The 12,214-nt window shown below is 42.0% G+C and overlaps 1 long non-coding RNA gene across 1 annotated transcript in view; it reads right to left on the bottom strand.

The window, feature by feature from the left end:
* The window catches only part of LOC149868374 (uncharacterized), a 139,352-nt gene extending 133,447 nt beyond the window's left edge, over positions 1-5,905 (bottom strand). Inside the window, exon 1 of the long non-coding RNA XR_016441137.1 lies at positions 5,887-5,905. This is a non-coding gene — a long non-coding RNA (uncharacterized LOC149868374). The remainder of the gene's footprint in view (positions 1-5,886) is intronic.
* Between the last annotated feature and the right edge of the window lie 6,309 nt (positions 5,906-12,214).

Raw genomic sequence — 12,214 nt, 5'->3', positions numbered from 1 at the left:
CTAATCTCACCTGCCATGTATTGTTGGTAAAAATAATATGTAGGGAGACTGCCCATGAGTTTTTGTGCAGCCACAGTCCTACTAGACCCTGCAAGTGTCTGCTTAGTCCTCAGAACAAGCTTGCTTGTAGTTAATGAAAGAAATGGGTGACTTATTTTTAAAGATGTCTTCCTTAAACACTTTGCCAGGTCCTGCTCCAAGTCAATGCCTCATGGGACACCTTAACCCTTATGGGCTAATTGCATGGCTCCAAACCTCCCCTTATACCACTCCCCGTGTCTTACAGGTGTTACTCAAATATTGTTCCCTCTGTTGGTGTCTCAGCCTACTCAGCCTCTGCCCCTTTAATGTAGCTAAGCCTTCTAGCTGAGACCCACTATGACAGGCCCGGCTTTGTAGCACTAGCTCCAATCAGTCTTCTCTAGTCACTGGGCTTTCCAGCCCCTGTAGCTGTGCTGGGGCTCTTCTACATAATCATATGCCCACCTTGGCACTAATGAAGCATCCACCTCCCCTAACAACCTCATTCCAAACCACCAGGCAGATGATAACACAAACATCAGCCCCTGGGCTATAACATAACAATAATGATAGAGTCACGCTCTGGCCCTCTAAGAAGTCAAACCTCTTCCCCAGTTTAGGTTGCCAGTCAGCCCAAGGCACCTTCTAAGCTCCAGGAACCATAGGAGTCCTGTAGGCTGCAGACCAGACAACCAAACATCTCAGGGCAGCTCTTGGATGCTGGTGCTCCTTCCCCTGGTGGCTGCCAGGGAACTAACCCCTGCCAGCCCCAGCTCTGGGGCTTATATGTGCCTCCTTCCTGCCTCCTTCCAGTCAACTGACCGCATGCAGAGTGGCAACACAACCCCTGAGAGTGCCAGTGTACCCCTGGCCAGCTCCACTTGCTGCTTAAGCAACAGGCAGAGGGGGCAGATGGGACTGCTGGTGCCTACCCCCCATGATCGGCCATGGAGGGATCCCCCCCGGTTGCTGACAGGTCTCTAAGGTGGCACCGTGCGCATGCAGGTGCCAGCTAAGTTCCTCATTAGCCTGTTGGTCAGGCAACCTGCAGCTGTTGAGCACTGTCTAGCCTGCAGGGCTCTCTGGCTAGGCTGCTTTTGCCCTTAAAGGAGCAGGTAGGCCTTAGTGCCCTGCAGCACTTACCTCATAATATGAATCCACCTTTGTCTTGGGGATATTTGAGATCTAAATTATTAGGGTGAAATTCTGCCCTCACTGAAATCAATGGGTGTTTTCTATTCACTTCAGTGGGATCAGGCTCTCACCATTAATATTTGACAGAGTTGATCACACTTTTTTGGATTTTGAAATTAAAGGCGGAAAAAAGTACAATTCAGTAGATTTTTAATGAAAAAAATGCCAGCTGCTTTTTTATTTGCTATAAAGGTGGATCAACTTTTCAAAATATTCAAAGGCTTTTTTTTTTTTAAAGGTAAAATTTCCTCCTGCATTTCCCAATCAGAGTTGCTGCCCAGTGTCTATACAGCACCCAGGACAATGAACCTCCAAGTCCTGACTGGGGTCTGCAAGTGCTACCATAAAGCCCATTAAAAAAATAATGTGCATACAGTGAACTGAACACAGAAAGTGCACCTTGGAAGAATTTTATTAATCATTAGATATTAACAAAGCATTGTGCTATATTCAGATGAAAGACAAGTTAGTGATTTGTGACAAATTGTGAAGATGATTACTATTATGCTGACATATTTTTGTATGGTCTAACATTAGCAGATTCTGAATGACACCAGTCTTATGCCAGTATAATTCCACTGAAATTGTAGCTGTCTTCCTAGTTTGCTATGGGCTATATGATGCTAAAGCTCAGAGTGCCTAACTCTTTGGTTTATTACCAGTGTAATTTAGGAAGAATTCAAAAGAATTACGTCTGTGTAAAACTGGTGCAAGAGCAGAATTAAACCCTCTTGAAAACTTGAGATACATTGAAATTACAGCTACTGGACAAAGAGTTTTGCCCCTTTTCTGAGACTTAAATTAATCCAGCTTCTAAAAACAAAATCATTTTGACTGCTACAATTTCCTTTTGCATGATACATATTTTACTTCTAATTTACTGTATGGTATATATTTCTGTTCTTATAGGGTATATTATAGTGTTGTACATCATAGTTTATTGCTATTATGCTGTTGTTAAGAACAAGCCCTAAATCAGGATTTGTTTTCCATTTTCTTCTTATTGATAATATTGCTCAAGGAAAATAGCTTGTTTTACAAGCCATGCTTGCCCCACAGGACTTTAAGCAGCAGATAATAAAACTTACTTTCACAGAAAACTGACCAGACATGATGAAGGACGGAGGGCGAAGAGGAATGGGAGGAAGGAGAGTTTTCGGGAGGGACTGAATGCTTGTGCAGTCCACACCAAGATTTTTATTTTTATTTTTATTTTTACAAATTACTTTTTCATAAGAAGCACACAAAAAGTATGGTCCTCCTTGGCAGCCAGGAGGCAGAAAACAAACTCACTGAAATTTCCACTTTGTTTGTAGATGAACTCCCAGGAATAAACTGGAAAATAATTTTGTCCTCCAGGGAAGAGATGGCAGGCTGGACCTATTGGTTCCCCATGATGCCATGTTTCATGTTATTGTGTCAGCGCTCAACATTGGCCTGTTTCAGAGTCATCACCAGCGACATACCCTCATGCTGCTGATGAGCAGACATCCTCTCCTTTCAAAAATCACTTCTGGTCCCAGGTGTCTTATGTGACAAGACAGAGCCTGTGCATTTTAACAGTTTTATCATCCTGACCCAGAGAACATATACATTTGGGTTTTTAAATCAGTGAAAAAAGTTCTACTGACTTCAGCAGGAGTTGGTCAGACTGGACAGTTTATTCTGCTCTATATAGTCTCAATCCTATGCACTGTACTGAAACAGAAGCTTAAACTGAGGTATGTGATCATGAAATCAATGTCCCTATTCAAATGTGCAGTGAATTCCAGGCTTAAATACTTTCCAGGCTTTGGGACCTATGCATGTAAGTTGTACTAAAAAATTTGAAGGCTGTGCAGCTTATGGAAATGTAAGAGTGCTTGGTATTTTTAAGACCGACTTCATGTTGTGGAACATGCATGTTTCAGTCAGGCCTTAACTTCAAAGCTGAATGACCTCACTGTGCATTTATTAACTATGATGAGTGATAAAATATCAACCAGAAATTTCCACAGCATGATGAGTAAGTGCAAAGTGTTATGACTAGAATAAGTCATCTGGGAGAACGTTTGTTCACCAGAGCGCCCCAAGGGATGACGAGGTCGAATGGTCACAAACTCCTGCAAGACCGTTTCAGGCTGGACAGAAGGAAGAATTTCTTTACTGTCCGAGCCCCCAAGGTCTGGAACAGTCTGCCAGCGGAGGTGGTTCAAGCACCTACACTGAACACCTTCAAGAGTAAATTGGATGCTTATCTTGCTGGGATCCTATGACCCCAGCTGACTTCCTGCCCTTTGGGCAGGGGGCTGGACTCAATGATCTCCCGAGGTCCCTTCCAGCCCTGATGTCTATGAAATCTATGAAAGTCTTTGAAGGCCAAGAAGGAATGAAAACAAAACAGCAATAATGGTTTATAACAGCAATAATGGTAATATAACAGAAGGCAGGGTAGTTATAGACTTTACAAACTAACTAAATAATATATATGTGGAACTTTGTCTGATGAAGATCAGATTTTTTTTGATGAAGTGAGCTCAAGTTCCCAAAAGCTTGGGCTTTATATATATCTTAGTTAGTTAGTCTATAAAGTGCAAATCTATCTTTCTGTCTACCGGATGTCAGACTAACATATCTAACTACCTTTCTCAGTTTAAAATATCTCAAGATTAATTAACAGAGAAATGAAAGATATAAGGGAAAACTAAAGGAGATTTTAAAAATAACAATATCACATACATAACAAGACTTTCATTCACAAAGAAATGTTTAAACTATAAAAGGATGGATTTTCAAAGATGAATACCACCAAAACTCAGACCAATGACAGATGAGCCCTGTATCTGCTTACCAGCTGTGAAACCCAGGTTCTACACACACATCCATGCACATACATCCCTTCATCCACCATTGGCCGACACTTGATATTTAGCTATTGCTGTAGTAGGATATTACAAACAATTATAAGCACACAAAACATATAAAGAAAACAAAGATGAATGCCATATCAAAATGAGATTAGAGAGACATTTTTAGGAAAGGCAAATACAATCAACCAAATCAGAATATTGTAATCTCTACCACCTATCACATGGGTCTGAGGATTTTTTTCCCCTTGCAAATATTTTACTTACCAAAAAATATTGCTTGGGTCAACTAAACTATTCATGAATCCAAGTCAATTTGGGAAATACTTTCAGCTAGAAAAATTCAAGGACATTGAATGTCCTTGTATTAATGCCTTTTTCAAAATGAAAATGTGTCAACTTCCAGTTGCTGACAAACACAGCAAAATGTATTTTATAAAACTAAAAGCACCCCTGCAAAAACCAAAAAATGTTGCTTGGGTCAGACAAAATGTTTTATTTAAACCATTTTGTTTGTTTTTTGTTTTTATTCTGTTTATAAAAACAAAATGTAATCCTTTAGGGATTGATGTAAAAACCCCTTGATTTTTTTGGTGCATCAAATGGAAAAATCAGTTATTTTCACAACCTGACTTGTATATCCTGACACTTTTATAGATAAAGATGAATGCTAGACACATACAAGTATTATATTTTGAATGCAAATGAGGATTTATATGTGCACATTGATAGTTGGGTAACCCACTAACTGATATTTTGTGCAAATGAAGTAATTACATTTGGTATTAGTGAAATGTAAATGTGGTCTTTAATGATCAGAAGCATGTCTGTTTTATCTATATTTCAAAAGTTAGAAAGATCTGCCAACATTAATCTCTTCTGACAAGGTTAACATAGTACCTGATTGAGTCATTCACTGGAAATAAATTAGTAACAACATTTAGTCATTTTTCTTTACTCAGATTGTTTGTAAATCAGACCCAATTTCTGATTTCTGCCTTATTCATAAGTAATAGCAAAATAGCAGAAATATTCAAACACTTTTAGCCCTATCTGCTGTTCATTTTTGGGTCTGATTAGTCACCTAAGTCATATATATTGTTTCTGATCATTGACTGAACGACTGAAACTTTAAAACTAGAGAATAATGAGTAACCTTGTTTATACATAAATAACCTCAGTATGAAGAGGAAAACAGGTGCAGATATGAAGAAAAGCAACTCCTTTATGTTTAATTAAACTTTATCTTTAATTAAACCGCCCCAAACAAAACCCCAAAACAACTTTGTGTGAAATTCTGATAACATTCTTTTTTGGGGCAGTATTTAGAAAGTTTAGGGTAACATTGTCAACATCCTTTATCTGACTTATGTGAAGTACTGTTTGAGGGTTTGGTTCACCCACTCTGTCTGTCAATTGTTTTGGGGTGGTAGGCTGAGGAATAATAGGGTTATATACCCAGAATCTTGCAGAATTCATGCTAAACACATAAGATGAACTGAGGGCCATAGTCTCAAAAAAAAATCTGAAGAAGCACAACAAACAAACAAAATCTACCCTGAAATTACAAAATGAAAAACAGTGCACAAGGAGCAGTCAGTTATTTTGGAATATTAATATTAAAGGGACTGAGCTGGACATAGTAATAGTTAAATCGTATATACCCTTGTGACTGAGAGGTTACAATTTTCTATGCTGTATTTGGGACTTGAAAATAATCATGGGAAAAAAACTTAAATTAGAAATGAATGTCACAGGAACAAAAGCCTGCAGTGACCTAGTGACTTAGTAGACAAAATTCTAGTCTTAGGATCAAGTGTATTACCTGGAAATCCACTTCTGGAGGCTTGTGAAAGAGTTTGATGGCATGAGACCAGTTTCTAGGGAAAATAATCCACATGACTTAGTAGGTTTGGAGACCAAATTAGCTCTCACCCTTACAGAAAATGGTCTTTTTAGGTCAAGGTTCAGGTCAATGAGATGTCATTGTGAAGAGGCTTAACACTGCATCTGCTTGTCTCCTATCTGCCCTCAGATGAGAAAGAAAAGCTTTAATGTCAAGTCTTACCACTGCTTTAACCTTCAGGGTCAAACATATTTCACTCCCCCACCTCTCCAAATCCGCGCAATTTCATAATTGAATTACATGGTCAACAGAGTGATAAATTAGCACCCCCTTCCCCCACAAAGGATAAAATCCTGAGGTCCCAAGCTCTTGCTGAGCACCCAGGACTCCCATTGAAGTCAATGAAATGGGAGCCCTGACATTTCAGCTAGTTCTTTCAGCTCTTAAGATTTGACCCGAAGAGATTCAGAGGCTATTTTCCCAGCTATATCAAATGAGAATAAGAGAATTCTCATTCAATTAAGAGAAATGTACTGTAACATTCTCTTCTAACAAAAAAGGTTTTGTAAGTAAAAATCTAATCAGGCTTTCCAGCTGGAGCTTTTAAATGTACAAGCAGCCACCTATCAATAAATTTGATAATAGAAACATCACATTTTTATACTGCACTTACCATTTCAGCAAATATTTGCCTGTTCCACTATCCTTGTTGCATTATAGTGATGAGTCATTTATGCTTACATGGGTCAAATAACATTATGTTGTGTGTTATATCAAAGTATAGCTCCTGATTAACTGATAGGACTCAGTACTAACCCCTATGCCAGATAAGAGCTTTGAAACATTTTTTAAAGTGAGGGGGAAAGAGGTCTGAAGTTGTACTTAAACATTTAGATAAAATATGTGCACCCCCCCGCCCATCTTCCATTTGAAAATATTCTAAAAGAATACATTCCCAATCAAATCAATGGGTCTGTTTGTGCTTTTCATGTTCAATGAGTTGTGAAGTAGAATAATTGATTAGGAAGAGACATCTGTTTGTAGCACAAAAGTATAAGCAATTCAAAACACGTAGGGTAATCCATCTTTCTTCTTGCATCCCAACGCTGAGATGCAAAGAGACATTATGCAGTTATACAAAAATGCATGGGGATTGACCGCAAGATAGAAAATAGATATTTTCTGCATGGACAGATATAGATTCAGTAAGAGAAAGACAGATCAGAATCTTTCCTACAGTAAGATTCATGCTAAATACTGTGAGGTGTGTAAGTTAAACGCAAAAGACTTGTAGTGCTGCTACTGAATCAGTTTTTGCTCATATACAACCTAAGCTCAAACAATTGTTTTTTTCTGTTATTGGAAGTATCAGTTTGTAGTATGGAACATGGAACAAAACTACCCAAACAGGCAATTTTTAACTCTTTTCCTCTGAAGCAGAGCATAATGCCAATATTGTCACCAGATTATATTTTAGACATCTCCAGAAATGACACAATCACAGCAAACTTATACTTTGCCAATGAAAGCCCCATAGCATGAAAATCTTGTTGGTGATAATACAGGGTCTTCATAAAGTCCTTGTTCACTTTTAAACTTTAATAACTTAGGTTGTAGGTATGATAGAAACAATCTGCAAATGGCTTTTAAAAGCAAATTTATTAAAGTTTTAGGACAACTAGAGTACACAATGCTAGACTGCAACATAACGACCATCCATCATAAGCCCGCTGGGGGATGGAGGGACGACTACCACTGCTGGCCCGCTGAGTGACCCTTGCAAAGCCAGCAGACCAAGGCACTTAAGGGAACCCACCCCTGCCCCAGCCCTGGCACAATCTGTGGGCAAGGCAAGAGCCCACAAGGGCACACTTGCCTGCTTGTACACGAATGCCAGGAGCCTGGGCAACAAGCAGGAGGAGCTTGTCCTCCTGCTCAGTGCAAAGAATTATGACATCATTGGGATAACGGAGACCTGGTGGGACTCCACCCATGACTGGACCACGGGTATAGAGGGCTATACCCTGTACAGGAGGGATCGTGTTGACAAAAGGGGTGGGGGTGTAGCTCTCTATGTGAAGGAAAGCTACATATCCCTGCAAGCTGATGTTGGCGACCAGCATGGACAGCTAGAGACCCTCTGGGTAAAAATTCGTGGGAAAAACGGCACAGGGGACACAACGGTGGGAGTCTACTACAGACCTCCCACTCAAAGTCCTGAGCTTGACCAGGAGTTCGCCCAGGAACTGACTGAGGCTGCTTGCTCCAGGACCTTGGTTGTCATGGGTGACTTCAATTACCCGGACATCTCGTGGGAAGATCACTCAGCAAAATCCAAGCGGTCGCAAAGCTTTCTCTCGTGCATGGATGACCTCTACCTGACTCAACAAGTCTATGGGCCAACGAGAGGCAAAGCGCTGCTTGACCTGGTACAGGCTACGGGGGATGACCTAATCGGCGACCTAGTGATTGATGGGAAGTTGGGTGACAGCGACCACGAGCTGATCACCTTCACCATCCTCCATCAAGCTGGCAAGTCAGTCAGCAACACAGAAGTCCTTGACTTCAGAAAAGCTGACTTTGACAAGCTCAAGAGGCTTGTCGGTCAGGCCCTCAGGGACCGTGACCCCAGGGAGATGGGAGTTCGAGAAGAGTGGTTGCTTCTCAAGGAAGCGATCCTCAAGGCACAAGCTAAATCTATTCCAACACAGAGGAAAGGCAGCAAGAAGGCACAGCAGCCCTCCTGGCTCTCTAGGGACCTAGCGGACCTCCTGCAGCTAAAAAGGAAAGCCTACAAAGGAGGGAGGATGGGATTCACCTCCAAGGAGGATTATTCTGCACTGGTCCGGTCCTGCAGGGAGCAAACCAGGAAAGCCAAGGCTGCAACTGAACTCCAACTAGCTTCAAGCATCAAGACAACAAAAAGTCCTTTTTCAGATATGTGGGGAGCCAGAGGAAAAGCAAGGGCAATGTTGGACCCCTGCTAAACCAGATGGGACAACTGACAACTGACACCCAGGAAAAAGCCAACCTATTAAATAGGTAATTTGCATCAGTCTTTCATGAATCCCATGGGACGGCCATGCCTGCTATGGGACAGGGAGATCTGGGTGATGGGGATCCCCTACCCTCCATAAATGCTGATCTCGTGAAGGAACATCTTGAGAAGCTGGATACCTTCAAGTCAGCTGGCCCTGACAATCTGCACCCCAGGGTACTCAAGGAGCTGGCGAGCGTCATAGCCCAGCCCCTGGCACGGATCTTTGAAAACTCCTGGCGCTCTGGTGTAGTGCCCGAAGACTGGAAGAAGGCCAATGTGGTGCCGATCTTCAAGAAAGGGAGGAGAGTGGATCCGGCTAACTACAGGCCCATTAGCCTGACTTCTATCCTGGGGAAGATCTTAGAAAAGTTTATTAAGGAGGCCATCCTTGATGGACTGGCCCAGGCTAACACCCTAAGGGATAGCCAGCACGGGTTTGTTGCGGGTAGGTCTTGTTTGACCAATCTCATTTCCTTCTATGACCAGGTGACCTATCACCTGGACGAGGGAGAAGAGATTGATGTCATATATCTTGACTTCAAAAAAGCCTTTAATCTGGTATCCCATGATCACCTCTTGGTCAAACTGGCCAGTTGTGGCCTTGCCTCCACCACGATCCGCTGGCTGGGAAATTGGCTTCGTGGTCAGACCCAGAGGGTTGTAATCGATGGCAGTCACTCATCGTGGTGCCCTGTGATCAGTGGGGTCCCTCAAGGCTCTGTCCTGGGACCCATCCTGTTCAACATCTTCATTAATGATGTGGACATTGGAGTCAGGAGTGGACTGGCCAAGTTCGCCGATGACACCAAACTTTGGGGCAAAGCATGCATGCCAGAAGATAGGCGGGTGATCCAGGCTGACCTGGACAAGCTCAGCAAATGGGCGGATGAGAACCTGATGGTGTTTAACACTGAAAAATGCAAGGTTCTCCACCTTGGGAGGAAAAACCTGCAGCATCCTTATAGGCTTGGCAGTGCTACGTTGGATAGCACTACAGAAGAAAGAGACTTGGGGGTCATCATTGACCACAAGATGAACATGAGCCTCCAATGCGATGCTGTGGCTAGTAAAGCGACCAAAACGCTGGCTTGCATCCATAGATGCTTCTCGAGCAAATCCCGGGATGTCATTCTCCCCTTGTACTCGGCCTTGGTGAGGCTGCAGCTGGAGTACTGCGTCCTTTTTTGGGCTCCACAATTCAAAAAGGATGTGGAGAAGCTTGAGAGAGTCCAAAGGAGAGCCACGTGCATGATCAGAGGTCAGGAAAACAGATCTTATGATGACAGGCTGAGAGCCATGGGACTCTTTAGCCTGGAAAAGCGTAGGCTCAGGGGTGATCTGATGGCCACCTATAAGTTTATCAGGGGTGACCACCAGGATCTGGGGAAACGTTTGTTCACCAGAGCTCCCCAAGGGATGATGACGTTGAACGGTCACAAACTCCTGCAAGACCGTTTCAGGCTGGACAGAAGGAAGAATTTCTTTACTGTCCGAGCCCCCAAGGTCTGGAACAGTCTGCCAGCGGAGGTGGTTCAAGCACCTACATTGAACACCTTCAAGAGTAAATTGGATGCTTATCTTGCTGGGATCCTATGACCCCAGCTGACTTCCTGCCCTTTGGGCAGGGGGCTGGACTCGATGATCTCCCGAGGTCCCTTCCAGCCCTAATGTCTATGAAATCTATGAAATCATGATACAGTGCTCAATCCGATCTTCCAACTCCTTGAAAATGTTTCCCAGTTGCTCTTGAGTTACTGCACTAATTGCATTGGTGATCCTAGCCCTAAGTTCCACCAAAGACTGTGGTTTTGACAAGTAAACTACACTTTTAACATGTCCCCATAAAAAGAAGTCCAGTGGCAACAGGTCAGGTAAACACAGAGGCCAAGCTATTGGTCCACCTGTGCCTATCCACGTCTCTGGGAAAACATCATTTAGGAACTGTCATACATTCAGAGCATAGTGGCACAGAGCTCCATCTTATTTAAGAATAAATTCATTATTACTTATGAAGTCTAGTATTGTGTATTCTATGTTAATAAACGTTAATAAATTTGCTTTTAAATGCTGTTTACCGATTGTTTCTATTATACCTAGAACTTAAATTATTAAAGTTTAAAAGTGCACAAGGACTTTATGAAGACCCTGTAAAAGCTGAACCAACTTCCATTTTCTGTTTAGCACTATACAGTTTCTTTTGTCTGTTACAAACTTAGTAAACTAGACTCATTGAATCTTTCAGTTTGGATATTGGGTTCATTTCGCTTCTACTTCAACTTGCGAGACTATTTGGTAGGGCTGTGTGAAGCTTTAGTCATTAATTCAATTCAGCAAAGATTCAGCTCGATTCGGCTGCCGAATCTCCAAATCCAGATCAAATCAGGAGACCCTTTAATCCCTCTGAATCGAATCAGAACCCTCCGAATCAATTCAGAGAGATTCAATGATGCAGACAAAGACACAGCTTTATATGTTTTTTCTATATACCTCAAGGTACCAGATGGCTCGTGGACACTGAGATGGTGGGGTGGATGAAGTATCCGACAGGAGTGCAGGAGAGTCCCTGGTGCACTCAGTGGCTGACCCAGAAATGGACCAGAAGCACTTCCGGTCCACTTCTGGGTCCACTGTAGAGTGCACAGCCCTCCCCTCCCCCCAGCTCAGTGACTCATGCCACTTGGGTCTGGGGGGGCACCCGGAGTTCCTCCATGGCTGATTGCTAAGCTGGGAGGAGGGATGGGGGGTACTCCCATCATTCTTGATGGGCAATTTGCTAGTATATTAATATATAGCCAGTAAGAGCCAGATAGTTTATTTTGAAGAAACAGAAGCTAAATGGGCCTGATATATTTTTAAATGCTCTATACACACACAGTTATTTTAATATATACTATTTAATGTATATTATTTATTTAGGTACATAAATGTGCATGGCAGATAGAAAGACATTTGGCTCAATTCAGATCTCACTTACACTAGTGTAAATCAGAAATAATTCCACTAGACAGTTACACTAATTTGACTGATGCATGATACAGGAGGAACAGACCTGTGTTCCCTAACATGTGAAAAAGTCAATAAGATTCTGATACTACTTATACTAATATAATGGAAAGCAGAATTTCTCAGCACAGATCTGTGGAATTTTCTCTAGATGTATGATAGTGCGACTTAGCTTAGAACATGGCTCATCCTTTCCAATTATTTAACTCACATGGTAGCTTATACCAGTGTAAGAAAAGGATCAGATTCAAAATATGCAAAGTT

Source organism: Crocodylus siamensis, chromosome 3 (genome assembly GCF_052110815.1).
Source record: "Crocodylus siamensis isolate JL-2025a chromosome 3, ASM5211081v1, whole genome shotgun sequence".
Taxonomy (NCBI): Eukaryota; Metazoa; Chordata; order Crocodylia; family Crocodylidae; genus Crocodylus; species Crocodylus siamensis.
Note: the sequence above shows the minus strand (reverse complement) of the source record. Positions and strands in the feature narration are given on the sequence as shown.